The sequence below is a fragment of the Mustela nigripes genome, chromosome 6 (genome assembly GCF_022355385.1).
Source record: "Mustela nigripes isolate SB6536 chromosome 6, MUSNIG.SB6536, whole genome shotgun sequence".
NCBI lineage: Eukaryota > Metazoa > Chordata > Mammalia > Carnivora > Mustelidae > Mustela > Mustela nigripes.
In genome coordinates this window covers 115996269-116023348 of record NC_081562.1, presented here as the reverse complement: position 1 = coordinate 116023348, position 27080 = coordinate 115996269, and the positions used below count along the sequence as shown (strand labels likewise).

The following is a 27080-nucleotide window of genomic DNA, read 5'->3' as shown; positions in this document are numbered from 1 at the left end:
AGCCAGTCAGCTAGGCAACAAATAAGCTGTGAATTCCCACACATGAATTTCAACACACATCTATTTTCTTAGCAGCTTCCTTAAGGTATTAATCTATATCGGGTAATAAGTCTGTGTTAATGACAATAATAATAGTACATGTTTTGGTAGCACTTACTGTAAGCCAGGCACAGCTATGAGTGTTACATGTATATTAATTAATTTAATCTTCCCGCAGTTTCTTACAGTTGAGGGAAAATGAGACACAGAGAGGTTAAACAGTCTTCTCAATGTCACACAGCAAGTTAGTCTGGATTTAAATCCAACTATCAGACGACAAGTCCTTGTTGTCATCCAGAACACTATATAATCTTTATTCTGTGCCTTGATAAGTCAGTTCTTCCAACATGCAGGAGTTAGCTTGTACCAGTTTTTCAGAGAAGACATATGTACAAATGTTGGATAGAGATACAACTGAACTGATTTCCAAGAAAACAGTTGGATGGATTTTTTGTTTTTACCTCCCAATTCATTAATTAAGATCATCTTTAATATAAGGATTTCCTAACTTAGTTATTAACGACCAATTAATTTTGTTTCTGATGACTATATATGTGACATCAGAAGCTATATCCTTCTTAGAAAAATACAATAAAAGCTTGGGAAACCCATAATTTAATTTGTGTGGAAAATACTGTTATGAAGAAGGAGATGATTCATAGAAAATATAACAGCAATTACTATATGCTTAGAAATCAGGTCCTCTTAGTTGGTAAGGACACAAATCTGGAGCTGTGAGACTTATCTATGTTAATTTCCTAATGTACCCTGCAGATACTCCTATTCAATTCAAGACATTCAAGAATATCTTGAGAGTTAAGGTCACTCATATCATTATCACTTATCTTGGTAAGCTTCTTTAGAGTGTATTTTATTATGACGCATCAAAGATTGATTATTGAACTATCAGATAGGGCTCTACCAATTAGCCGAATATTTCTCTCTAATCCATTTGCAGAATAGCGAACAATAGAGAATCAATATGCCAGGCATTATGGTAAGCAGCAATGTCTTCTTTACCTGTGTGGTCTCTGCTGTAGCACCACGTCCAGGATCATTCAGTATCCATTCAGTAACAGTTGTCAAACCGCATTATAAAAAGAGGAATTTAAGACATGATCCTGAGTTTCAGAGCATTTATAATTTATGTGAAGAGACAAATTTAATGTATATGAAATAATAGGAAAAAGAGCTAAATGGAAAGAAAGAGAGGCAGAGGAACGCGTTTGGACGGTAAACCCATTGAACTGCACCAGGTCCCAAACAAATCAGTGAACAGCAAATCTCTGTGAGAATCCAGAAGGCCGAAGTGTAAGGCTTCCCCCCAAAAAAACCTTCTTGTCTGAAGTAAGGAAACAGTGACCAGTATGAAGATTTGACGTCTTGCACTTTCCTCCCCTTATAGAAATTAGGGAAGAAAAGCAAGTGTACAGTGATGGCCGTCTTAATTAGTAGCCCAGACCCTGTGACACACTTCATCCTAAGCCATCCTGTCAACCGTGGCGTCCCTGGTCAGCTGACGCTCTCATATCTCCCAGCTCCATCGACGCGCCATCTATCTCCTCAGGTTAATTCCTAAGTCTTGTTCTTTTCTCCTCACACCGTCGAAACATAAATGGCACGCACATATTCACCTACCCTAGGAAACAATCATATTCAAGGTCGAAACCAAGTGAAACCACTTACATCTCTCTTTCTGTGTCCCTACCCATCTCTCCAAGTTTATATTTGACCCCATGCATTCTCTGTAGAGACTGTAGGAAAGTCATTTTTTCTAATTCCTTCTGTCACATGTATTCATAGGCCCACAGATGTGTATTCAAATGTATGTATATATGTGAAAAGAGAGACATTTTACTTGATGGTGTGTGTGTGTGAGAGAAAATTTTGGCATCAAATATGGCGGCAACTGAGGCATTTACCAGGTAATTCTAACTGAATGTCTGGAATATCTAAATGACTTTTATTATAGTTACATAATTCACTTTGGTATTATGTCATTTTTTCATGCTTGGATAAAGCCTAAGGATTAGGGTCACTCTCTGGCCAGAGAATTTTCTTCTGTGGGAGTTGTAAGAACACAATAAAGCCACCATCACCTCAACCTGTGAAGAAATTGTGTTCTCAAACAAGCCAGTGCTTTTAGAAAGGAGAACGTGGTGCTTGCAGATTTTGTTAGAATTTTGTGCTTGAGTCAACAGTCACCTAGAGAGACCATTTCCCCGCGTACACAAGAAGTTATAACACTGTCTCCCCACCTTCCTTGCCTCTTTGCTCTCCCCTCAAGCCCATCTCTTCTCCAGTCTGCACATCTACAGAATAGACTGAGTCCGTCATTTGGGGAGGGAGGAAACCGTGTTTCATCCATCCATCTTTGAATCTCCCCAGCTTGAAATACAGTGGATGTGTAATCACCGTGTACTGAATTACGTGGCCAAATGAAGACTTAGATCATCGCATATAGCAACGGTTTTAAGTGAAAAATGCACTGTGAGGAGCTTAGGAATTCCAGGGTTCCAGAGGACAAAAGGGACAGGAAGTCACTAGATAACGTATTTCTCTGTGGACCTTCGTGCAGGCCAGTCTGACTCTTCACTTCAGCCTCTGGCCTTGTGTTTGCTGATGCCACATAGTCTACACACACCATCTCTCCCAATGCGAACTACTCTACTGCAGCTAGGAACTACTGTCCACATGCTACTTCCAACAAAGTGCCCAGCAGATGAATTGTACTCAGTAAAAACCATCCCTCTCGTCCAGCCATTAAACAGTTTTCTATTTAATCTCAGCTCAAAGCGATTTCTCTGCCCACCCAGGATCTATCTCAGGGGTCGTTGCTCTTCTTTGCGTTCCCATCCAGCATTGAAAATATCTTTTCTCACAGCTCCGAGGGGTTCCCTCAGAAAAAGGAAAACTGGCCTCACACCCCAGAGTTTCAAAGGCATGTTCCCCCAGGAGCCTTAGATACATGGACGGATGGAGAGAAACTTGCACATGCACGATACGGAAAGATGGAGAAAGACGGACAAGGTCTTCTGAACATTTCTTCCCACACCCAGGTCGCCGTATGACTATGGCTCCTGCTTAGATGTGTGCTTGGATCTGTTCCTTGACCTCATACATTGTCAGATGAGTGGTTTAATTCATAATCCCCTGGTTCCCACAGGTCAGAGAAGTAAAAGCTAAGGCAATGAGTGGCCCCACATTTCGATTTACTGCGTTACTCTCCCTGCACGATTTAATGTAATGATTTTTCTACACCGAGTTAAACTTGACAGAAACTCTGAGCACCCCGGAAACACCACAGTCTAGTTTTCTGCTTGATAAACAAACTAAATCCAGCAAATTCTGGAGCATGTGGTGTCCCCTTGGCTCTTATGTTTCATTATCCTATTAAACCTAAATGAGGCAAATGAGTTTTGTATTTCTTTATGACCTGAAGAATTGCATCTCTTCTTTGTTTCACTTTGTGAAATATACCTGATAATTCCACATTCTGGATGTGGAATTTAAAGAACGTTATTCCCTACCTACAAATAATGTAGAATATTTTAGCAATTCACCATATAGATTTTAGTTTGAGGTGAATAGTCAGGGTGAATTAGTGTGTATGCTGTTCAGATTCAGATGATGAGTCTATATGATGGTCTTGTGATGGAGAATAAACCCCAGCTGCTGGGCTCTCAATTCACCCCTTCTGTGTAAGTAAAATTCTGTTGTACTTTTTCAAAATAATTCAAAGAAACTGCCATCTTTAATCAGAGGTAACAGATTTATTAAAGGCATGGGGAAAAGCATTTCAGGTGTTCCTTAGCAACTACAATTACTAATTTTTAAAGTTTGATGGGAGTTCATTCCGCTAGGACACATAAACTGTCTGTAATGAATTCTATTATTAACTTTCTAAGTTTTAGTTTTCTGAAGTGGTAACTATTTATTTACAAAGGAGTCTGCTGCGGCAGGAGTGAACAAAGACATAAGTAAATCCATTTCTTATACTTTCATATCTAGCTGACTTCAGACAGCTAATTGACCATTATCTAAATATAATAAACTAAATGCCCAGAAATAAATCAAAATCATATGGTTGATTAATTTATGACAAAGAACATACAATGGGGAAAAACAGTCTCTTCAATAAACACTGTGGGGAAAACTGGACATCTACATGCAAAATAAGGGAACTGGACCACTTAATCACCCCATTAGCTAAATGTACAACCTGAAACATAAAGGTCCTTGAAGAAAATACAGGCAGCAATTTCTTTGGCATCAACTGCAGCAACATTTTTCTGGATATGTCTCCTGAGGCAAGGGAAACAAAAGCAAAAATAAACAACTAGGACCTCATCAAAATAACATATTTTTTACAGAGGAGGAAACCATCAACAAAACAAAAAGATGACCTACGGAATCCAAGAAGATATTTACAAATGGTGTTTCCCATAAGGGCGAATATGTAAAATATAACATGGGGGCTTAAGTGGGTAGGAGAAGAATCAACGAAACAAGATGGGATTGGGAGGGAGACAAACCATAAGTGACTCTTAATCTCACAAAATAAACTGAGGGTTGCTGGGGGGGGGGGGTTTGGGAGAGGGGGGGGGGATTATGGACATTGGGGAGGGTATGTGCTTTGGTGAGTGCTGTGAAGTGTGTAAACCTGGTGATTCACAGACCTGTACCCCTGGGGATAAAAATATATGTTTATTAAAAAAAAACATACAAAAAAAAAAGACCTTATATAACTCAACACCAAAATTAATGATGATGATGATGATAATAATAATATGAGTTAAAATGGGCAGAGGACCTGAATAGATATTTCTCCATAGAAGATATATATATATCATATATATATATATATATATATATATATATATATATATATATGACTAACAGACACATGAGAAGATGTTCACTATTGCTTATGATCAGGGAAATGTAATTGAAAACAATAGCATTTGTTGTGATTATGCAATGAGTTATCACCTTACACCTGTCAGAACGATTAGTAAAAAAGACAAGAAATAATGAGTATTGGTGTGGATGTGAAGGAAGGGTGCACTATTGGAGAACATAAGCTGGTGCAACTACTCTGGGAAACAGGATGGAGATCCCTCCAAAAGTTTAAAATAGAATGACCCTATGATCCAGTAGTTCCAGTACTATGGATGTTTCCAAAGAAAACAAAAATGGTAACCCAAAAAGAAACATGCACCTCTCTGTTTATTGCAGCATCATTTACAATAGCCAAGATTTGAAAGCAAACCAAGTGTCTGTTGATAGATACATGGATAAAAAAAGATGTGGTATATACATTAAAGACATATAGATATAGACAGAGAGAAATGCCATATGATCACCCCTATATGTAGACTCAGAAAGAACAAAACAAATGAATAAAACAAAAAGCAGAAACAGACCCATAAGTATAAAGAGCAAACCAACAGTTGCCAGAGACGAGGGGAGTGGAAGATACAGACTTTCAATGAGTAAGTTACAGGAGTAAAAGGAACAGCCTAACAGCTAGTCAATGACACTGTGAGAGCCTTGCATGGTGAGAGGTTGTAGCTACATTGTGGAGAGCACAGTATAACGTATAAATTGTGGAGTGACTGTGTTGTACACCTGAAACTGATGTAACATTGTGGGTCAAATAGACTCCAATAAAAAAAAGAGTTAAAAGAAAATGAACTCTTTAAGTAGTAAACTAGAGGGAGAAAAACACACAATAACCTAAGTGGTACACATTTTCATAGATTTTTACATATGAAGTAAGCTGGCTCCATTATCATCTAGTCTGTATTTCCTACATATTAGTCAACTCCCACCTTATTTTCTGCTGCATATGGATTTATCTTTAAAAGACATAGTAATATTCGTGTAGCACCAGATTTACATTTCTGAAATTGCCTAATGATTTCAGATAAACATATCAAATATCTTATCATTATTTCTTGGAAAAGTAAGAACTGAATTACTTGAGCAAATTACCAATCTTCATCTTTTTAAAAGACCAGCCTTAAGTCTTTGCTTTTTTAAAAATTATGATCTAGCTGAGCATTGTGAAAATAGCATAGAATTTTATGAGTTTTTAACATGCTTTCTATGTTAAGACATTTATTTTCTTTCTGATGGTACAAGATAAAGTACACTTATTAATAGCATTCATCTTTACTTCTACATTGAAAATATGTAAACCTTAGCACATAACTGGAATTTCTCCTGTAACCCCTATAATGTCAGCTAAAGAGACTTGCATTTTCTATCACTGAAAAACCATTTTTAAGTTGTTGACTTTTTTGCTTGCTATCTTATAATCTTACCTCCCTTCAAAAAACTTAATATATCTTAGTGATTTGGCATAAAGCACAGCTATAAAAATACCGTACAGCTTCTTTACATTGATTTTTTTCTCTCTAAAAAATTCTGGTTAATTTTAGGTTCACAAATATTAAGAGTATAATATTTAAAAAAAAGAAGTCAAGTATCACAAAATATAAATGAATGAACCAATACTTAAGGAATGATATATAAGGAGAAGCTTGGAATATTCAGCAGGTATCGGGGACCAAAGGCAGTAACAGGAACAAGAAAGAAATTCTGTGCTTAGAAAGACTAATTATTCTAAATATTTTAATCTGCCAATCAGTTTAGTCCTTTGTATAGTAAAACTGTCAGTAATCTAATATCTATGGAATTAAACTGTTCTAGAAGTTTGTAAAAACTGATGGTGTTGAGTACTGTATATATGAAAAATAATGCTTGAATGCTTTAAAAGTCACTGAAGACTTGTCTCTTCCATAAAGATCTTCTGGACATTTATATTCATTCTTAGATATATGATGAATCATCTTTTCCTGATACTCATTTATTGCCATCTTTATTACATAATTTACATGTATTTCTCTTACCGACGTATACCAAAGATTATACATTTGTATTTGGACTCCAGTTTCCATCAGATAGCTTTAAATCCTATAATTTTGAAAGTCCATATTAGTTTTTTTTAATGTAATTCATTCTTGTCTTCCATGAACATTTCTGGCAACTCTAATAACATTTCCATACATTAACCACATACAGAAAGCCCCCCACTTTGGGATGGTCCAAAAATAGCCACGACTGCTTCGAAGAGTTACTGCCTGATCGGGAAGACATGCTTTGGGTTAAGAATGTACAATAAGTTTACACTAACATAGAGGGATATAGGAAATATTTTGTATAGTCAGAAGGCATTATGATTCCTTATACTGAGATAAGCAGGAAATAAAATGGCTTCTGATTTACAATTTAAAAGAAAATAACAAGAATTTGGTCATGTAGAAATATTTTTAAAATTTAGGTAACAAACAGATAAAACAGAAACGACCCTAAGCTTAGACATGTAGATACCAGGACAACAAATAACCTGGCTTAAGAATTCAGTAGTAGAAAAGAGGGAGTAAGGGGATAGCGTGCAGCGACTCAGAATGGGTGAGATTTTAAAACTTCTTGAGTATGAAGATAAGAAATCTGGGTTTATTGGGAGGTCAGCTGATAGCTAAGTGTCAGCTTTTGTGCTTCTGCTGCCTTCTTAGAGCTGCCTGCTTTTTTGAGGGTAAAGCTATAATTTTATATCTTCCGTGAGGTTTGCACATAGCACTCCTATACCTGGGATAACTCTGACCTTCCTCCAGGGAGGTAGCTAAAATGGTGGGGGTCTTGAGGATACCAAGCCCAAGGCTAGCACACAGTATTAAGCCATAATTGTCAGGTCAAACCTCCAGCAGTTGGTATGCCTGCCGAAGGTTTATCTAAATATATCCAGACACTTTGCCCTACAAGTTAACTTAGAAATCTTGATAGAGCAGGCTTTCTGGGAGATCGTTATTTCCTTTCTGACTTGCACAAAGTAGAATTTACGCTGAGAACAGCCTTTCACCTAATATCTTGATATATCCGCTTCTGAAACTAGGAAGTCAGGGACATGTAGAAATACGGTTTTCCATTAAGTGACAGTGGGGCATTATTTAAAAATCAGAACAACGCAACTAAGTAGCCTTGCTCTTTATTTCTTATTCTATCTCTTCTTCCGTCCAATGTTAATTGAACATCTGCGTGTACATTGAGATGATAGGAATATGCTGGCCTCCAGGGGCTCAGGTCTGACGGAAGGTGGTCAGGATGAAACTGTTACAATGAACTTCAAACTGTGCCAAAACAGATACGACATCCTTGCCGAAAGCCCGAAGAACGTAGTTGCTTCTTCACACTGCGTATGTTCTGTATTTTATCGAATGCTGATCCAATGCCTTTTAACTGTTTCCTATTTTTTTTTCCTTTCCTTTTTTCCCCTTTTTTTAATGATAATAGTAATCAGGTCAAAGCAATTCATTCATATAAGCTCCCTAACCTCTGAGTTAGGAGGACAACAGCAATATGTCTCATCACCATGCAGGTTTGAAGCTCCTTCTGTTAAATTTTAAGGTCAAATAGGGATTCAAAAGAAACCCTCTGTTGTCTATGCCTGGGCCCCTACTTTTTCTCTCTGTAAAGGAGATTTTACACACTGAATGGTCTGTTGCCTTGAAGAAGTAAATTATGATGGGCGTATGCATCAGACAAGGAAAGTTTGGGTTTATTAGCAACCTGCATTATGCATTATGAATTCTGATTGCCAGTGTCTATAGTATTGGACACAGTGGTTTATACAACCATAACTGTGCATTTGTTGCAGATTTAACATAATTCATTACTTTAATGTCTGAGTCCTTGTAAAGTCTAACTTAGAATTAGCAGCCCTACAGCAACAAGAATTTAAGTGACTTTCCCCAGGTCAAAAAGAAGTCTGTATGAAAGCGGAATTCAAATCTTAATTCCTCTATCAGAAAATGAAGTGAAACTCTGAAAATTTCTAAGACCTTCCCTCATATGTATTTCCTTACATACGAGTTATAAATATTTTTTAATTTTATTAAACTGCTGAAGACTATACTTTCAGGGATCATTTCTATAGTTTGTTATTAAACTGCTGGGAGAATTTGGGTTAGGACTGAAATCTTTTGCTTATCCTACTTGAGCAATCCCTAGAATTGGCAAATTCCTAACATTATGATTTTTTTCTTTTCTCATTGACCCTATTTGTGTGGGTCTAACACACCTTTCCACAGTTAAAAAGATAACAACTACAGAAGCTGACACACAGACTCGGAGAGATGCTTATCTCTGCTGTGGTAATATGACTCTGCTGTGTGACCACCACTCCGGCAACCTTACCTCAGCCCCACATATCAACAAGATACTGGATCTTGAATAACAAATGAGGGAAATGAGAGTGAAAAGCAGAGAAAGCATTCTCTTCAATAATAGAAAATCGCTCCTCTAGAGAGACCTGCCCTCCGTGAGCCCAGGGGTCCCCTACGGCCATCCCCTTTCATTTCGAGAAAAGCTTCAGCTCACTGTTTCTCTCAGCAGTCAAGGTCACTCCAGAGAGACAATCCATGATCACATGTTCTTCTGGCTACACCTTTCTGCCCTGCCGTGCTCACTGAGTCTGGGGTGGAGCTCGGAAACAGATGGGGTACCACGCAGGGGGTCCCCAAACCTTCCACCTTGTTATGCACAATTCAGGGGAGCCTGTTCTCTTAGCTCTTCTGTCTGCTCTCTAACACTATTCTTTTTAACTTCCTTTTCTTTCCTGCTCTGAGAAGTTATGATTCAAGAGTGTGGAATAAGTCAAGCAGAGAGAGTCAGTTACCATATGGTCCCGCTTACTTCCGAAGCATAAGGAATAACACGGAGGACATGGGGAGATGGAGAGGAGAAGGGAGTTGGGGGAAGTCGGAGGGGGAGATGAGCCACGAGAGACTGTGGACTCTGAGAAACAAACTGAGGGTTTTGGAGGGGAGAAGGGTGGGGGTTGGGCGAGCCTGGTGGTGGGTATTAAGGAGGGCACAGTTTCCACGGAGCACTGGGTGTGGTGCATAAATGATGAATTCTGGTACACTGAAAAGAAATTTAAAAAATAAATAACAACAACAACAAAAAAGTGTGGAAAGAGGGAAAAAGCATTCTACGCAAAGTTTTGCAGGATTTCATTGAGATTTTTCAGGCTGACTGATATAAAAGAGTCAGGAATTCATGGGTGGGGAATATCGGTTCATGTCAAAGCAATGTCAAACCCACGTCGTGGGGTGAAAATAACAGTGCTCTATAGATTCTAGCTCGACAGCGTACGATTACCATGTATCACATCTCTGTATCGACAGCTTAGTTCTTCAATTAAATAATAAAATTAATTAGCTCTTTGAAGGAAAAGTGACTGTAGTACAGATCAAAGCATTAACACTTTCTGAATTTTTCCAGTTAATTGAATTCCACTTTTCCAAACACATTTCATGCCTCTTATGGTAACCTAGCATTTCATTATCAAGTAATAGTAATACACATATGTTCTAATCCAGAATTAATTTACTTAACCTATCAGATTCCTGGGCATATTATCATTAATCTAATTAAAACAAAGCAAGGTTTAGACATGAACCTGTATCACAAAAATGGGATTTGGAGTATGGCGAACAGTTCTCTTTATGGGTCACGTATCTGTTCATGGCATTCCATAGACTAAAGTTCTAATGAGACATTTTTTCCATGTTATGTTTCATGTTGCCTGAATCATTGAAATGATTTACAGTGTAGTTAAAGGACAACCATACTAAATATACATATATATATATATATATATATATATATATATATATATATGGTGCAGGATCCTAGGAAAGTATATGCAAACCCCTAATATGCACATCAAGACAACAAAAATATTTATTTGTAGTCACATGTTTAGCCTTTGATATATGGTATACTGGAACCATACATTTTCTATGAAATCTCTCCATTCATATGCAGATAGCCTTTCTACTACTAGTCCTGGTAGATGAAATTCTTCCCTTTAAAATATATGGTAATTTTCACACCTTTTTAAGGAACTACTGAAAAATATCATCCTGTTAAGAATGGTCATGGAAGGGTGGGCAGAATATGGCTAGAAAAACCAAGTCGCTATCCTTGAGGCTTTATCCTCATGTTCTCTCCTCTTCTCTCATCACATAAATATTAAATAGCATTTTTTAGTTTTCACTGGGGATGTGAAGGTAGAAGGATATGGTTTTAAGAAAAATACTATTCCCAAAAGAAAGTACCAAGGAACGGTGTAAACCCAGTCAAGGCAGGAGTCAGTAAGTGATTTCCAAACCCAACATCCGGAAGTCATGGCAAATAGAGTATGTATGGCTGTGAACAAGGGAATGCCCTGTGCATTCACAAAACATTATATGCCAGTTGTGTAAAAGGAAATTTAATATACATTAAACTCTTCTGAAGAAAGCAGGAATAAAATCCATTTTTATTTTTTATGATCTATTTTTGATGAGGCAGGAAGAGGAGATTTTTTAAAAAATGTGAAATTGGAAAAATGAAGTGATCATTTAAGAAGCTTTATTTTACTTTAGACTTGTCATTTCCACTGAAGTGAAAATAAACGTGAGACATATGGCTCAGGTTAAGAGGTCGCAGGAAAACAAATTTAAAGTCTTAAGGCCAAAATCTTCATGGCAAAAGGCTTGTTGAGTTCCGTTGAACTCAAAATCCTGTAAGAAAGTTTTGGTGATCTGAAGGGGGCATGGCGGCAGATGGCTCTGGTCACCAAAAAGGATGTTCCAGATTCCCCGTCACTGCCTGGATGTACACAGGGGAAGGTGGTTCTGTCATTTTCTCCCAGACTATTGGAATTTTTGGTCTGCCAGTGCTGGTGGGGAGGTCAAAGGGCTAGAGTAACCAGAGCAAAAGCAACATAGGGTAGTAGATGTTAGAACCCCGATCTGGTTTGAGTGTACCCCATGATTAAGAGTATGGATCTTGTTCTGATTACAGTGAGAGCCCACTCTGGGTTTTAAGCTGGGAGGGGTGTGTGGAGAGCAACATGAGTCAGTTTGCTTTGGAAGAATATAGATCTTGGTACGATGGGAGAAGCCATCAGAGTGGGACGGGTTGGGAAGCTGAATGACCGCTCAGGAATCTGCTTCATAGACCCAACCACAGATGCTGGGCCCTCGAATCGTTGACAGGAAGAAGGCCAGGGAAACGTGAGACTGGAAACCCAAGGATGACTTCTGGATTAGACGTGAGGGATGAGGCACAAGAGACTACAAAGATGAATCCTAGATTCCAGCTTCTGTTTCTGCCTGGGCGGTAATGCTGTTTATGGAGATGAGAGTCCCGTTGGGTCGGTGCCCAAGGACTAAAGGACTAAAATCAAGGAATCTGTTTGGATATGCTCGTTGGAACTGACTATGGATAATAAAAGAACAGCTAATACTATCACGAGACTTACCATGTGTTAGCCTGAGTTTTCATCAGTTTGAATTAACATATTTATGCTTAGAATAACTTCGCCACTAGTCCTTTCCCCATTTTACAGATTGGAAAACTGAAACCTAAAAATGTGAGATGAAATTCTCCAACGTCACACCAAGAGGACGTGGAGAAATCAGAATTCAGACATATGAGATCTGACTCCAGCACCCTTGTTTCTAAGTATTTTATGTATACTACCTCTCCATTTACCACCTTGTTTAGATAAAGAAACAATTCTATGTATGAGTCTGAAATTCAGAAGAGAAGGCTCTGCTCCAGACGTATATTTGGGGGCCATAATTATGAGCAGTGACGTTGGAGCAATGACAACAGTGTGCATTCTGTGGGGAAAGACGAGGACATGGTGGTGGCAGCATCCACGGATAATCCAACAAGTTCATCCCGAGTAGGACAGAGGGGAATGAGCTTTCCTTCAAGGCCATGGAAATTAGGGAGGTTTTGTACTGATTTTGTTATTGGTGTTTGTTTTCAAAATGGACAGAACGTATTTTTATGTGAACGAGAACAATTTAGTAGAATAGAAGAGGGCTGTAGAAGATAAAGAATAATTGAAGGAGCGAACCACTCCAAACAGCTTGCAGATGGAGATAGGATTGAGGGTCTCTGGGTAAAGTTCAGATCTAATTGCTTTTACTTATTTATTTTAACAGTGAAGGAGGCAAGTCCATAAATGGAGAGAATGGGTGAAAGACAGATGGGTTGAGATCAGAGGTAAACCAGACTCTGTTTTGGCCCCACTCTCTTTTGGGTGTGATTCAAGAGATCGCAATTCCCTGAAATGTCGAACTGGTGATACAATTGTATTCCACTCAGAAAACAAGACACACAGACACTCCCCCACCCCCAAACACACACACTACAATATTACAGCACGGTGAGAAGCATGGTAAATTGTCACCTGTAAAATGTACCACCAGAAAGTTAAAAAAAAAAAAATTCTTAAAAGACTATCAAATTGTACTTTAAAAAAGGAGTGCTAATAACTTTCACACAATTCAGCTCTGGAAAATAAGGTTTTTCCTGCCGCTCTAGGTACAGTTATCACTGGTTAAAAAATGAAAAGAACTTTCCCATCATAGAGTCCTTTCTTTTACTTTCCTCATTCCAAAGATTTCTGTCCCATGGAGCAGAATGGATCCATCCACTTCTCGGGGTCTCCTGGAGAAGGCTTGCCTTAGCTCCCCAGTGTCTCTAGGAATAATAGTGTCCCACATGCTTTTATTCTCTAATTACATGTAGATAGCTATCCTAGAATATTATTTGCAAAGATCTACTGGCACTATCCACCCTTCATCACGACATTAAAAAATTGTAAAAGGTAGATATGAGTTCTTATGATCTTACCACCTGCTGTATGCCAAATTTAATTCTCCTCTAGTAGGTCACTGGGGCCTCTTGTGTATCCATATAAGCACAGCTGTGTGCAGAAAATCACAGCTATGTTGTTTCTAAGTGACAATGTTCAGTTTAGTGATTGCCTCTGTGTGTGTGTGTGAGAGAGAGAGAGACATGGTAAGAGATCTTTTTATTCTGATCCTTCAATAGTGTCAGACAATCACACTTTAAAAATATACATAGAACTTATTATTTGGTTTTAAAAGAAATCAAACAAACGACAAATCAGTTCTAATACTAGAAAAATCGACAGCTTAGATTGAGGCATGTTCAAAATATCTCACTAATTTATCCCTTTATTTGTTCAAGAATATCTTTTGGACTCGACAACGTTCATGTTTCCTTGGGTAATTTTTATTATTTTAATGAATGAATAAGAGACATTTAATCATTCATTCTTTCAAGAAGAGTTTGTGGAACATGTTATGAGGCATTTATTTCCTGTGCAAGGTCTGTGTACAGTTTATATTTCCACATGAATCAGATATAAACTCTACCTCCAAATATTAACCAAAATGACAAGAGATGCTCAAAAATAATTTTAATAAAAGTCAAAATAAAAAACACATCTATGACCATATCATTGGTCTGTTTGTTTTCTAATGTAGCTAATACATTGAATTCTACATCAAGTGACCCATTTTGATTCCAGCTTCCATAGACTTAAAATTCTACTGACAATTCTTTCTACCAAGGTGACAATTTCTTTCTACCAAGATGTCCACTTTTTTTTTTTAAAGATTTTATTTATTTATTTGACAGACAGAGATCACAAATAGGCAGGGAAGCAGGCAGAGAGAGAGGAGGAAGCAGGCTCCCTGATGAGCAGAGAGCCTGATGTGGGGCTTGATCCCAGGACTCTGGATTCATGACCTGAGCCAAAGGTAGAAGCTTTAACCCACTGAGCCACCCAGGTGCCCCCCAAGATGTCCACTTCTGACACAGTTTCTGAGAGATGTCTTGTAATATCCAGAAGAAATTTTAGTTGTTCTCATTTATTACTTTAGAAGAACAAGCAATGAGTTGACCCTCTTGGACCTATTTTGCCTCTGGAGATAAAATAGAAACTGGACTTTCCCTTGATCTTGGGATCAAGCCCACCCTTTGGCTCCAATGACTGGATTCTTGCCCTCTTTTTAACCACAGATTCCTTTTCTCTTTTCATATTTTCTACAACACCTAACTATGGATGAATCAAGCTGTTTGTAATTTCTATTCTCAGGTCTTTACCTCTGACCTCTTTTCAAGGAAATCACCCAGCCTTCCCATTGGTGCTACTCCTGACTGATGGCAGGGGACCCTTAATGCTATTACTCAACAGTTTCACTTTATGTCCTGGTTCAGAGTCCTCTGACACCTTCCTTATCATTAATGACAAACCTGACCTGCCCCGCTAAGGGCAGCCTGATGGTCTGCCCTGTCTGACTCTCAGCCAGCCATCTTCCCCTGTATTAGAACCGCTCCAAGTCCACCCCCCTCCCACCGCTAATGATGAACTATGTAACAGAAAAAAAAAATCTATAATAAAGGGAACTCTGCTAAAATCTCCCCCTGACACACATGCCTTGGTATTTCTATTTTTCTTAACTCTTTTGTCATCTGGGTGGAAGGCATGTTCTTACTCTTGAAGTCTTACCCATTTATTTTCTTGACTCCTCTAAACATGACTCCACCAATTACTTTGGCTTCCCCCCATGCCAAACCTGTGTAAATACCTCCCACCTCTAAATCAAACTCTCTTAAACCTGTCTTTCTTTTAGCTGTATCTCTGACTAATTTCTACATAATTTTTCATGTCTCAGACTTGTGACTTCTGGCCTGAAAACTCTCACCTGACTTCTCTCTGCTCTATCTAGAGACACTCTGTTTCTCTCCCTCCGTCTCAATTTTCCAACTACCTCTGTTCACTCTCTTATGTTAAAATGATCAAGTTTTGTATCTGTAACCTCAAATAGGCCATAAAATATTAGAGAAAGAACATTCATTACCGTGTACCCATTTTTCAGTCCAAGGCACAGCAGAGAAAGCATTACCTAAGTTCTACTTAAATTGAGCTACACAGTTCCGTGTGATAATTTTAAACTTCTCTAATACCCAAACTAAAGCAAAATCAAATTTGTTGTCCTCCTTGTTGGTTCTAGTTTCAACATTACATCAACCCCCAAGGGAAGTAATTGATCCAGGGAAGTAGAAGTGACACAGCCAGAGGGAAGGTCCCAACTTCAAGTAAGGAGGAACATGAAGAAAAGGAGGAAAAAGTGGTGGAAAGACGCTCATTTGAGAAATGCAAAGTTTGTAATCAAGAATTAATTTCTAGGATAAAGTATTGGAAACACAAGAAGCTAATCAAATAAAGACCCTAAACAGATAGAAACAGGTCACGACCAACATGATGGGTAATTGGAGTACATTTGAGATCCAGCTCCCTGAACACAAACGAGATTAAGCCTCAAGATTAAAATAGAGCTGCCTCCTTATTTGTGGTTGTTATTGTGAGTAGTACCATTATCCCACTAGTTTCCCCAATCTGGAGTATGAATTCCTATATCTTCCCTACCTATCCTCCTATATCTGATCAATTATTACATCCTATGAATCTAAATATTCTTTTTCTCACTTGAATTCAACACATATTTTATGACCACATGATAATTTCTTGCCTAATCTCCATCCCTCAACTAATCCTCCCCACTGCTTCTGGAGAGGTCCTTCTAACACATACAACTCTGCTCAGAAAACTCTAGCAGCAGCTCCCTAAAACCTCGTGGGTATGTGTGTAAAATCTAAACTCTTCACAGTGACCAACAGGATCCTTCCATAATCTGACCCTGCATACCATTTGGACCCACCTCTTGTCATTTCTCCCCAAGTACCAGGCTCCAAATTCTACCAAGACACTTGCTGTCTCCAAAATACATTATAGGTACCCAAGCTTTCTTTCTTTTTTCCTTAATGAAAAAAAAAAAATGGCTTTTCCATCTTTATCTGCATAGAATGGCTTTTCCATCTTTATCTCTCCAGAAGATTTTAGCTCAATATCAAAGTCTCCTTTCAAGTTTACCACCTTCTTTAGGCCTTCAATCCCAAGTGAAAGGTCATATTCACTATGTTCCCTTTGACTCTTTTACATTGCCTATGACACCACTTATCACCCTGTTTTCCATTGGCCTTTCCTGTGTGTCTCCCACACTTGACAACCTGTCCTTTGAGGTTAGGGGCTCCCTACCAGTACAAGTCTATGTCTATAATGTGATTATTATTCTTGAAGAATTTCTTCCTGAAGAAAGAATGAAGGAAAGAATGCATAAATGATTACTTCTGCATTAGGATTTCTTCCCCTTTCTATGAATTCTCAGGGACTAAAGATTGATTTCCAAGGCTCTACCTAGAGATTGGGCCAATGTCTCTGTTGTTAGAGAACTTTGTGGGGATAACTATCTGTCTCTCTAGATTTCTATTTATTTATCCTTAAGACTTTTCTCAACTCCAGAAAAGCTAATTTAATAGACAGCCAGTCTAAATGGGCGCCATACATTTTCCTCCAGGCTCTCTTCTCAGGCTAGACATCCTTCCAACTCTTCTCACTTCCCCCAGTCCCAAGTAACTTCCCGTGTCTATTTCTCCGAACTGAGTGACCCTCTTGACTGTTCTCTCACAACCACTGTTGCTTATGGTCATCACCTTAACTGAGATTTTCATTCTACTGCTTCATAATTCTCTTGAATGGAAAAATAGTCCAAAGAAGTAGTATTAGTTGGCATACTCCCTAGCTGCTTTCCTGCTAATTCAGTGGGAAGAGAAGAAACACTCTCATTTCTTCACTGCATTCCCCCCCCTTTCCCAATCACTGCATCTCCCCCCCTTCCCCAAATGTAAGGATTCTTTCTCTGACTTCAAATACTTGCTTAGCCAGTTCTTGTGCTTTCTGTGATAATGTGTGGAATGACAGCCCGGAACACAAGATGGAAGGCTTTCCAGACTGTTCTGGCAAGATGCCAGAACGGGGGAAGGCAATAGTGCACTAAAATAATATAGTGCTGTGCTGTTTAGGCAATAGCATCAGAGCTGTACAGAGAAGCTAACTGGGTGTGAGGATAGATGAACAAACTGGATCAAATGTCAAAGTTACATTTAGGGATAGCATTTTTAAGTATATATCCATACTATTATCTTTGCTCCTGAAAGTAACATGTGAAATTAATCACTTGGATTATTATGACCAAGACCAGAATAATCACAAATAGAGAGTAAAATGGGTTCCTTTAACCCCTTTTAGGAAGTTAAAAAATATTTCATAGTTGGCAGTGTAACAGTACAGGTGGACTGGTAAATGCTAAAGAATCAAGATTAAAGACGGACACACATAATAAGCTGGCTTGACTTCTCAGATGATGGCTATAGATATCATATGTGGACAACTATCTGAAGCATTAACACATGACACGAGATCCAATCCCAAGGAACAAAATCCCTGGCCCTTATTTCCAATGGTAACAGAAGCTGTGGGGATTGGTTATGCTGGGTGGACCCAGCATTTTTTTTTAAAGAATAAATACTTTAAAGAAATATTCTAGGGCACCTGGGTGGCTCAGTGGGTTAAGCCTCTGTCTTCGGCTCAGGTCATGATCTCAGGATCCTGGGATCGAGCCCCACATCGGGCTCTCGGCTCAGCAAGGAGCCTGCTTCCCTCTCTCTCTCTGCCTACTTGTCTCTGCCTAATTGTGAGCTCTCTGTTAAATAAATAAACAAAATCTTAAAAAAAAAAAAAGAAATATTCTAAAAATGCTGAATTTAAGTTCACTTTGTGTGTGTGTGTTTCCATTTTTTCTAATATAAAAGATTTCCAACACTGTTCCTATATCTGCTATTTAATTTAGTGGTGAGTGGAGACTGACTTTGGTTCCTTCCTACCTTCCTTCTTTCCTTCTTTTATGAACCTCCATGTCATAAAGTTCTGATAAATACTTGGTGTCTTACATCTTAGGTAGGGCTTTCCTCAGTCAAAGATAACGTAATTCCAATCTTTTTGATTGTGTGGAAATAAATTTTATCTCGTAGTAGAAACCACTGAAAAATAATTCTGGAGTAGTCTTTAGAGTGAATGTTCTATTTTTTTCTTTGTCTGCTGCCATTGCTCTGCTAAATTCTGGTATGACTCCGCTTAGCTTTATTAAAATTTAAGACCTGTTTGATTGTTTTACCTACTCATTCATGAAATGAAATCATCCTATTTATAGAAAATAGTCTTTATCAATCATTAGGGACATATAGATTTTTCACCCTGCAATATCAGCCAGTAAATTACCACTGTGCTTTGATAAGTTTATTTAGGATAACTATCAATTTCTACAAGTGTCAAGAATTAAAATGCAAATTTATATATTAATATGTACTTTAAAAACTTACGTAAGCAGAATTAGTATTCACTTTCTATCAAAAAACCTGGATTTAAAAATACTTTTGCTTCTTTTCAAACTATCTGCGTGGGCTGTGGAATCATGAATTTCTGAGGTCTTCTTTCAAAGACCAAGGTGAAGAAGAATGAAGCATTGAAAGGCTTGTTTTCAAATTAGAAACAATATGTTAGTTTTATAAATTAGGAAAAAAGTCTATGTTTTTTCTGAGTCTGAACTCTGGTCTGAATTTCTACCATCAATGTCATTAGGTATGATGACTCAAGGTAAATGTTTGTCTTTTTCATAAGCTTTTTTGGCAAATATCCAGCACCAGATTCCTTATTGATACGGAGGAGAAAGTTTGTGTTTGTTTGGGAGGGCAGGTATTTGCTTCATGGAGCCCCAATTAGAACCTTAGGTAGAGACCATAAAGTTTTGAAATGACTGTATTTGACAAACTTCCAACATGCTATATATTAAAGGAGAGAACAGTTTGACTTAATGTATTTTTTTAAAAGTACAGACAGCAATGTCAAATCTAAATATTCCCAAACAGGAACTTTGTTTAAACATTCTAAAAAACTAATGGCAATAAATAAGAAAAACAAAGTTTTAATGTTGTGGGTGAGTATCTCCATCTATCTTTCTTTGTTAAAGTTCCACATACTACTATTACAATAACAAATATCTATTGGCCAAAGGGTACTATTTTGGTAAGCACACAAAGACATTACTCTTTGGTGAGAAAGAAGTAAGAAGGCACAAAATTGACTTTGTGTGTGAAAAGGAATGAAGTTTCTTCTTCTTTTTTTTTTTTTTTTTTTTTTTTCTGTGTAAGTGTCCCAATGACAAATTTTAAATGATGAGGGGTCTGGTAATCTTTGCTCCCAGATTTTGTCTCCTGAAACTGTATTTCATAATGACACATCTTAAAACCTAGAATTCTAGAGGGAGTCAGTCTAAGTTTACTTATGGTTTTTTTTTTTTTGTATTGAACTCTTTCAATTGTCACACACTTAGTAGACCTACATTAAAATAGATCAAATATGATAAACTTCTCTAATACTCTTCTTTAATAATTAAACTGTAACGAAATCGATTATGTAAATAAGTAAGGATTATAAAATCAATTTGCCTTAAATACTTAAAAACTGAATAGGTATTGTAAAACTTCAAGGTACATAGTGGATTTTTTAATTTGAGCAATGTAATCTCATTTGAAATAAGCTATTCTGTTTGTCACCCACATGATCCATGACTTGACATTGGTGATGGATATAAGCAGCTGTGAACTGTGCAGTCATCATAGATACGTCTGGGTGGGTGAGAGCTGGAGCTTCCCTCTCGATAAAGGATGTATGACTTAGCGGAGCTAAGCAGAATTTTTGGTGCATAACCCCAAAGCATATTACTTTGATAACTTTGGTTCACCATAATTTTCATAAGCTCATAAACAAAGTAGTGTCTTCATACTGTTATTTTATATCAGTGTTCAATGAACAGCTTGACCCAATTCTATTGTCAGAGTATTCTTTCTTAGGGCACCTGGGTGGCTCAATGGGTAAAATCTCTGCCTTTGGCTCAGGTCATGGTCTCGACGTCCTGGGACCGAGCCCCGCATCAGGCTCTCTGCTCAGCAGGGAGCCTGCTTCCCCTTCTCTCTCTTCCTACTTGTGATCTCTGTCTGTTAAATAAATAAATAAAATGAAAAAAAAATTCTTTGTTGACTTCCTAGCTAACAGCTACTAATGATTTTGCAGACACAAAACAGTTTACAGCACACAATTAGAAAGAATTCAGAGGACAGAGTAAGGGAATCAAGAAGAGAAATAAGTGTTTTCAGGAGGCGATTTTATTTTATTTTTTTTAAAGATTTTATTTATTTATTTGACAGATCACAAGTAGGCAGAGAGGCAGGCAGGCAGAGAGAGAGGAGGAAGCAGACTCCCTGCAGAGCAGAGAGCCCGATGTGGGGCTCGATCCCAGGACCCTGGGATCATGACCTGAGCCAAACGATGAGGCTTTAATCCACTGAGCCACCCAGGCGCCCCCAGGAGGCGATTTTAATTCAATGTTGAGGGTACAGTGTTTTGGACAGCAATGAGACATGCAAGTGGAGATGGGGTCAGGACTTGGGTATATGGGTATGAGGCTCCAGGAAGTGAGTAACGGGGTGTGGTCAGAATGTGAGCCCAGGGGACTGCGTTCGATTAGCCAGGAAATATGTAGATTGAGAAGAGCAATGGTTATGGAACAGGACTCAGGGATATGACGGACGATATGTTAAGAAATAGTGAGAGAGTGAGAGGATCATCTAACCAAGGAGCCTGTCATATGTTTTCATAACACGACTTGGTCCTCATTCACAGGACTTGCCATCTCTGAGATTAATGTTTTACAAGCCAGACTGTAAACTTCGTGAAGAAAGGGATCGCGTGTGTCTGATCTGGGGCTCTGTTCTCAGTGCTCTGATTGGCGTCTGGCATACAGAAGAGCTTAATAAGTGTTTCTGATGAGTGAGTAAATTCATGAATTTGTAAATAAGCGTATGAATAACGGATGAGTGAATGAAGACCAGAATGGAGTGACAGTCACAATGAGGATGATGGTGTGTCCGTAGAACATGAAACATGAATTCCTAAGCAACTCAGCAAGAGAAATTTTGTTGAGTTGTGAGGCGTAGGCTAATGGTCTGAGAATTGCTATATACTATGCGCAAATGAAAGATCAGTGTATTTCCATCAATAATGTTTAGAAGTGTTGATTTACGATCGTTGAGAATTTTCATCTAATAGTAGCCCATATGGCTGTTTTATCACATGACAAAATGGTTACATTAAACCTGAAATACCAAGCACACTGAAGAATAAGATATAATCTTTATGTGCTATGGGGGGCTGTGTTATAAATTAGTAAGAACCCCAGAGCCTTGGGCTAATGTGGCCAGCAAGATCTTTGTAGTACGTCTGTAAACTATTGATGGTAGAGGGCAGTATTCTATCTTGCTAACAAGTCCACAATGTTTGCCAATAAGCCATTTTACAGATATGGCGAACAAAGTATATAAAGACCGGATAACACTCGGAGGTCACACATCCCTTGCAGCTGAGCACAATCATATCCTGATCCCAAATCCAATGTGCTTCCTACTATGTGATACCATCTCTAATAGACTGAAATGAAAAAAGGAATTCATTTTTCCAGTCCCTCTGCAAATATGAACTAGAGAATGATACTTAATTTTTAAAGTATTCCATTTTTACAGGCACTGAAAAACATAAATTGTTGAATAGGGTAAAATGAAGAGAAACCAACATATTTTGATACCTACTTGATGTAATCATAATTACTATCTACCCACGGATACACAGTGATTTGTTATTTTATACAGAGGATACAGCTATATTGCACACTGTACCTATTTCCTTCTGTAATTTCTTATTGACTTACATATTTCATTTTTAATGGAGTGGAATTTTCTAATGTGATCATTGTAATGAACAGCTATTTCAATAATTTACTTTATGAAACTGTGATGCTGATGTCTGGCAATCTAAATGCTGTGGGTATCTGGATAGCAGAGATGATGTCCTATTTTCCCCCCTAAACATTGCTTAAGGCACCTAGATACATGTTTTTTTTTAATTTAAGATTAACTGTTGGCCCAATTCTATTTTGTTATAGAATTGAAGAGTGAGTTCAATGATGATTTTCTCTCATCATTCCTTCTTGCACATTTCGGAAATTGGTAACTTTTCTTTTCTTCATCTATCAGTCTTGAAAGATAGAAATGATGTGTCCTTCCATGAATCTGCTGAAAATGATTTTGTGAACAGAAGATATATATGAGGTTTATAGTGAAGAAAGATAAATTCAAATTATTTGAAATATTTGAAAACCAGTTTCTTTTCCTAATAATATGCTATTGTAACAGAATAGTTTACTATTATAATATGTTTAGTTTATGTATATTTAATGACTATTCATAGGGTTGGGTCTACCATCTTGTTCTTTGTTGTCTCCTGTTCATCTGTCCTCCACTTCTTTCTTTTGGATTAACTAAGTAATATTCATGATTTCATTTTATTCTATTTGTTGGCTTAGTTGTTTTTTTTTTTCTTTAGGCTTTGTACAGAGTTAACTTAATCAATCTTTAAAAATATTATACCATTTCAGGCGTGCCTGGGTGGCTCAGTCGGTTGGGCAGCTGACTCTTGGTTTCAGCTCAGGTCCATGATCTCAGAATCATGCAATCCAGTCCTATATCGGCTCTCTGCTCAGCACAGACTCTGCTTGAGATTCCCTCTAAAATCCTTAAAAAAATGTATTATACCATTTCACATATAAAACAAGATACAACAATAAACTTCTATTTCTTCCTTCCTGGTACTTGTGCAGTTGGCCTACCGTTGACTCCTTCATGTTATATACCTCCATTATAGTGTTACCATTTTTGTTTTAAAGACTCAATTGACTTTTAAAGAGATTTAAATAAGGAAAAGAATGTATTAAACCTACCCACATATTTACCATTTTTCGATTCCTGTGTTCCTCTGTGCTGTTTGTCTTCTACACTGAATACTTTTTTTTTTTTTAATATTTTATTTACTTATTTGACAGAGAGAGATCACAAGCAGGCAGAGAGGCAGGCAGAGGGAGAGGAGGAAGCAGGCTCCCTGATGAGCAGAGAGCCCGATGCGGGGCTCGATCCCAGGACTCTGAGATCATGACATGAGGTGAAGGCAGCGGCTTAACCCACTGAGCCACCCAGGCGCCCCAACACTGAATACTTTTAAGATTTTTCTCTTATGGTTGGTTTTAAGCAATTTTATCATGTGCCTTTGTGTACTTTCCCTCATGTATCCTGTGTTTGGGGTTCATTGAGCTTCTTAGATTTGTGAATCTGTAATTCTCATTGAATTTGGAAAAATGTGGTCATTATTTCTTCAGATGTATCTTTCTGTTGCCATGCTCTCTTCTCCTTCAGAGACTCCAAATACAGGTACATCGAGTCACTAAAAAGAGTCTACATTTAACTAGGGTTGTGTTTACTTTTTAATCCTTTTTACTCTGTGTTTCACTTCAAGGTCACAAATGTTTCTTTCTGAAGTTTCTTAATCCCAACTGTAATGGTTTCTGTCACCGCTGTAACCAATTACCACAAAGTTAGTCTCTGAAAACAGCACAAATGTATAATCTTATATTTTTGTACTTCTCAAGTCCGACATGGGTCCACTAGGCTGAAAATGGCAGTGTGGACCAGGCTACTTTCTTTTACAAAGGTTCTAGGAGATACATGATTTCTTTGCCTTTTGTAACTTCTACAGACCATATATATTCCTTGGCCTTTGGTCCCTTCTTCCTTGAAAGCCAGCAACATCGCCAGCCTTAGTCTCACCTGTAAACTCTTCTTGGTCATGAGGTTACAAATTCACAGGCTCTGGGGACTGAGATATGGACATCTTTAGGGAGACATTATTTTAAACACCGCACTATCCAGAGTATTTTATAACGTGTCAGTTTCAGCCCTGAAATTTTGATTCAGATTTTTTCATTTCTCCCGTGTCTCTACTTAAACATGCTCAGTATGTCCCCTGGCTTCTTAAACATATGAGATATAGTTACTATAACTGTTCCAATGTCTTTATTATCATCTGTGTCATTCCTAGTTCCATATCTATTGATTGACTTTTGACTTTTTTTTTTCTTCTCATATCAGACCTTTCCTGTTTCCTTGAATACCTGGTAACTTTGATTGGATGCCAGAAACTGTGAATTTTATCTTGTTTAATATTAGATATTAGTGTGTTCTTACAAAAAATACTGAGTTTTGGGGGCACCTGAGTGGCTCAGATGGTTAAGCATCTGCCTTTGGCTCAGGTCATGATTTCAGAGTCCTGGGATCGAGCCCCACATCAGGCTCTCTGCTCGGCAGGGAGTCTACTTCTCCCTCTTCTCTGTCCCTCATGCTCTCCTACTCTCTTTCTGTCTCTCAAAAATAAATAAATAAAATCTTTATTTAAAAAAAAAATATGGAGCTTTGTCCTGGGAAGCAAATAAGTCACTTTAAAACAGCTTGAAACTTTCCGGTGCTTACCTTGAACCATTTTTGGGTGTGCCAGAGAAGGCTTATTCTAGAACAAAGTTGTTCTCCTCTATGGAGGCAATACCCTTCTTAGTACTCTCAGAGCCAATGTCCTTTGAATTACAAAGTATTTTCAGTCTGAAAGACTAGAAGAAAATAATAATTATAATTATATATAAATAATAAATATAATAAGTTGTTATTATTAGTAGTAGTAGTATTTGGTTTCTTTACCCACCTTTGGGTAGACACTTCCCAAGCTTGCACACTGATCTGCTCTGGGCTTTCCTACTGTGCATGTCTCTTTCCATCACTCTTCCGGGAAGACCACCAGGCTCACGCATTCCTCCTTCCTGTGCAGCAGCCTGGAACCTCTCACCAGACAGTCACCTGGGGTAACCTTAGGGCTGAATTCACCTGTTTCTTCTCTCTCATGATTCACTGCCCTGTGTTGCCTCACATCTATGTCTGAAAAAACAATTTTCCTGGGTTTTTGTTTTGTTTTGTTTTTTATTTTCAGTTTTTCAGGCTGATGGTAAACTCATTCTCTGATACTGCATCTCGGCTGAAAGTAGGAGTCCTTCTGCCTTTTCATTCCAGTAGAAAGGAGCTCATCTAGGGGTGCCTGGGTGGCTCAGTGGGTTGAGCCTCTGCCTTCAGCTCAGGTCTTGATCTCAGGATCCTGGGATCGAGCCCTGCATCAGGCTCTCGGCTTGGCGGGGAGCCTGCTTCCCCCTCTCTCTGCCTGCTTCTCTGCCTACTTGTGATCTCCCTCTGTCAGATAAATAAATAAAATCTTTAAAAAAAAAGAAAGAAAGAAAGAAAGAAAGGAGCTCATCTTAAAGACACTCGACACACCATACCCTCTGAAGGAAAGGGTAACAGTGTGTATACTGTTTAGTGTCTTATGAGGATTTGATCCTGCATCAAGTAATTGTAATAATTTCACATACTGAGACAATTTTTTTTTTTTTTTTTTTTTTTTTTTTTAGTTATAAACTCAAACTTTAAAGGAACGGCTATCAGGAAGATGACAGGCTGGACACTGTGTGGGTTGGGGGTATTGATGTTAGAGATATTTGGATGCTGTTACTTTAAAGGGAAGCAGTGCAGTTGACCTGTTTGGCGCTGGGAAGACAGGAAGGAGGGGCTGCGGGCGGATGGGTGCCAGGGAGCTGGGAATTAGGACAGCTGCCCTTTTTGTTTAAACTGCCACCAGCCTTGCCAACACATGTGAGGCTCTCACAAATCATGCAAATTTCAGGTTCTTTATGATGCCACCTTTGATTCCTGCAGGCAGTGTGAGAGAGAGAAAACACTTGTGCATGCGTGCACACACATACACACATGCTTGCAGGATTTGGCAAGGATTTTGTAACTGCTAAATCATGTGAAAAGAGAGCATGGCGGCTCTCACACCACCGAGCCTGATGGCTCAAGGAAAGTGGACACTTTGCATTTCTCCTGCCAAAGGGAAGCAGAATTAGGGAAATGCATGACCTAGGCTGACCAGCTGGATCCTGGAAATCCTCTCCTCGGGGATGTCTTTGCCTGACCATGGCAACACTCATTGATTTTCCTCTTCCAAATGCCTTTAACTCTTTGAGTCTGTCCCACGCAGTTTAGGACATAGCTGGCTTCTTTCTTTCTTTCTTTCTTTCTTTCTTTCTTTCTTTCTTTCCTTCCTTCCTTCCTTTTTCCTTCCTAACTTCTTTTTTTTTGTAGCTATTTCCTGTTGAAAA

The 27080-nt window shown here is 38.3% G+C and overlaps 1 pseudogene; it reads left to right on the top strand.

Moving 5' to 3' along the window:
• The first annotated feature begins 9009 nt into the window (after positions 1 to 9009).
• LOC132020936 (small nucleolar RNA U3) lies at positions 9010 to 9115 on the top strand (annotated as a pseudogene).
• The last annotated feature ends 17965 nt before the right edge of the window (positions 9116 to 27080 follow it).